Consider the following 4,109-nt stretch of genomic DNA (forward strand, 5'->3'; position numbering starts at 1 on the left):
ATAAATTATAAATTATTAATATTTAAAAAATAAAATAAAAATAGATAATCATATCTTATAATAAAAGGTATTTTTATCTTTTTATCATTTATTCATTTATTATTTTAAAATTATTTTTACCAACTAAACAGTTTAATAAATTATAATAATAATTCTTATCTTATTCTATTATATCAATCAAATTACATAAAAATATTTTAATGTTATTCCTATCTTCTTTTATTCTCACAAAATACTTATTCTATTCTATTCTATTTTATTCTGCGAACAAAACGATATTCTAAAGGAAAAACTTAGTGAATAATGAAGCTTGATTGTATTTTAGTTAATCTTTCACTTAAATTTTTTTTTAATTTTTTTATTAAGGTTTTTGTTGATATTGACAAGCTCTATCTAATTTATTTCAAAAGAATTGATAGACTAGAAGTAATGTATTGACAGTCACGTTGCAATGAAGAAAGATGAGTATATTAGTTATTGTGAGGAAAGGCCGAATGTATTACTGTTGAGTCTGAAAAGTAGAAATAAAATAAAATATTTAGGCAGGGCTTGTTACTAGAGATTTGTATTTACATTATTTATAATGTATTTAAATAAATTAAATTACAGTATTTATTTTAAAACAAGTTAACGTAATGTTAGATTGCAATAAAAGATTTTTTTGCACTCATAATTTTCTAAAATTATAAAAATTATTTCTTTTCTATAATCTTTAATAAACTTTTAAAAATAAAATATATTTCTTTTTTTCTTTCAAACTTTTGTTTCAAAAAATCTCTTGTGGTGTTTTATGATGGGCGAGTTGTGCACTTGGGATTCCTAATTGTCCAACAGATTGCTTGAGCATTTGATGTACTTTGTTGACTTTTCAATTAATAATTGAAATTCAACCAATATTGATGTATTATAAAATAATTCCTATGAAGTTAGATAGTCAACTATTTATAGTTGTTTTTTGTTTTGTTATATATAAATTAATTTTTTATTATAATAAATAAAAATAAAATATATAAGCATATTAAATTTATATTTTGATACATAAGAATAACTTTGAATATTAACATTATATTTTTAGTAAAATATTTGTAAACCAAGTACTGTAATTAATTTTTTTTTAATATTTTAATTAATTTTTTTAATATATTAAATATTGTAATATTATTTTCTTAATAAGCACATTCTTACAATTACATATCTTATTATGTGAATACATTATAAGACACCAAACAAGACCTTAGTATCAAGAAGAGATAATAGTATTGGAGAGAGAGGGCAATACCTTGGAGTGGCACTAATATTGGAAAAGAAAGCAGAAGAGACAACACTTATTACATATGCGATTGGTGAGGGCAATGGATGGTAATTTTATAAGCAATTAGACAAGTAAACTGTTGAACATTTTAATATTTTCTATTTTATAATAAAAAGAAGTGATTATATTAAGTGTAATTGACGTGGCTAATAAGGACTGATGACAAGCCCATCCTATGGTAAATCGGTAATTCAATATTGTCAAAGGGAGTCGAGGCACCAACGTGTTCCGACATTTGAAGGAAAGTTCAAATTAGAGCGAGTAGTCAACCCCATACCGAGGCAAAATTCTTTGCGACATATCTTTATTTCATACAGCCCCATAATTATGTCACATTACGGGGTTTAATGTCGGATGTTATCACACCTTTTTGTAACAAACAAGAAGACATTGTACGTGAGCAGGAGTAAATATGAGCTGACCACGCCAATTTAAGGGCAAAGCCGCAGGGCAAGGAATGCATAATAGTCTTCACATTAAGTATTAATCAGTCAAACTATCATAAAGCAACTCGGCTTCGCTTGTTGGATATCGAATTTGTTCACACATATTGCTAGAAAAAACAACAGAGAATTATTATATTATAAAATTGAATATATTACATAAATAAATAATATATATTTATATATAGTTTAATTTTAATTAGCAAACAATATTGTAATGTAACTATTAACTAAATATTGTAGTCTAACTTAGCAATAGCAATATGTTATAACTCTAATTAAATAATTTATATAATTATCTTAATAAATATAAAAAAATCATTTCTAATTTTGTTCAAACTCAATTAATTTACTTATTAAATTTTATAAATTAATCTAAACGGACTTTTAATCGAATTTGTTTATACTGTATAAACCGCTTTATATAAAATTTTGAGTGTCTTGTGAAGTTAATATAAATAAATTATATATATATATCGAATTTTTACATATTCATATTGGATATTGGTTTTTATTATGCGATTGGAAGGAATCATTATAAATTTTTTTAGGATTCCAACAACGATCACACACCTTTATTCTGCATCCAACTTTATTCAATTTTAAGAAATGACAGATTTGGATGAACAATAAATCAATTGTCATGCAAAGAGGAATGAAAAGGAAAAGATAAAAAAAAAAATTGAAAGAAAGTAAAATCGAAAGTCCACGTGATGAAATGGACAACACATGAGGAACGGCCCACATCCGTCTCATCCATTCACATATCCTCTCGGCCTCATCTTCAATTAATTTCCATCGATTCTTGTTTGAAATTTGGAGCTTATTTCTTGCATACAGAGGATTAAACACGAAAACTATCCAGTAATTAAAGAGATTTAGATGGATCATAATTGAATCAAAGGAATGATCCATCTGATGGGTCATGAAGGAATAGGGTGAATTTAATTCAAAATAATTTATCCCATACAGTTCAACGTATAAAAATTATATCAACCTTCATACATAGTGAAATTTCGATGTAAAATTTAAAAATTTCGAATAGATTTTTTTTATCATTAAAATAAATAAATATTAACATATTAAAATGGTAAATATTGTCATTTTTAATAGAATTTTAATAAAAACAAAAACTTTTGTTGTCCTTAGTGAATTAAATTACAAATATGTTATTGCCTGCTAAATTAATTAAACATTAGCCTAGAACTAGAATTGTTAAAATGTTCTTTGAGTTCCCTTGAAACTTAGTTCAAGTAGTAATGATGACGTGGAATTCGGATAGAATGTTAGATCGCATCACGTGCTACTGAAAAAAAAAATGAAAAGTAGAAAAACAGTTCCTCGATTAGTTATATTCCATGCATCTCTTCTACATGGGTATTTCAATATATATATGTTTTATGTCAAACATTTACCTTTTTGTGTCATTTATATTTAGTTTTTAAAATGTTATTTACTCTTCTTTTATATTAAAAATTACTTATCAAACGTTAGCTATATAAAAGTTAACATTTTAAGTCAAGTACAAATATTCAATTTAAATAAAATTAAAACAAAATATTGTTATGTAATTTAAGTTAATTTTTTTATTAAAAATCTATCAAATTAAAATGAATCTATCATTTAATGTATTTTTTTATTTCAAATTATATACATGTTTTATTATTTTAAAATATTTCAAAATAACCAATATTACTCTTTGTTGAAGTATAAACAATAATTATAACACAAATACAAAATATCTCATTTTGAAAATTTTGAGGAAGTAAATATTAGAAAAATTAATTTTATTTTCGACATTCATTATCACTAAACTCCATACGTGGCGGATGGTGTATTTCTTCCTGAAAACATCCTCCTTCCATCATTAGCCAATCAAAAACATTTCTTCATTTTCCTACGTGGCATTTCATCTGCGCCCTTTCAGATCACGCACTCTACGGGCGTCAAGTTATAGATTTTGATTTCCGACCGCACCAATCTGATCTGGCCCCACTGAAAAACCCAACCCTCTTGATCACGCGCCACGTGGATATTAATCCTACCTTACTGTAACAAAATAATTGCATGGCGTTACAGCAGAATCTTTTCCCCTCTGAACTCTTTGTCCTGTCACTGTCCATTTCTTCCCTTTCTCTTTCTATCTGAATTTTCTCGTTCATTTCCCAAACAAACTCAAGCAGCCTCTGCTTTTCTCAGGAATCAGCCCTTTTTTTTGCCTTCGCTTACTGCTTTTGATTTCATCTCATTTCTGGGTTTGTTCTTTCTTTTCTTGAACTTTCCTACTTTCTTTCCTTTGCTGCTCAATTCTTTTTGCTTGTTATCTATTGCTCAAACTGCCAAAAAAAAAAAAA

Source organism: Theobroma umbraticum, unplaced genomic scaffold (genome assembly GCF_002168275.2).
Source record: "Theobroma umbraticum cultivar Fairchild unplaced genomic scaffold, ASM216827v3 scaffold_44.0, whole genome shotgun sequence".
Taxonomy (NCBI): domain Eukaryota; kingdom Viridiplantae; phylum Streptophyta; class Magnoliopsida; order Malvales; family Malvaceae; genus Theobroma; species Theobroma umbraticum.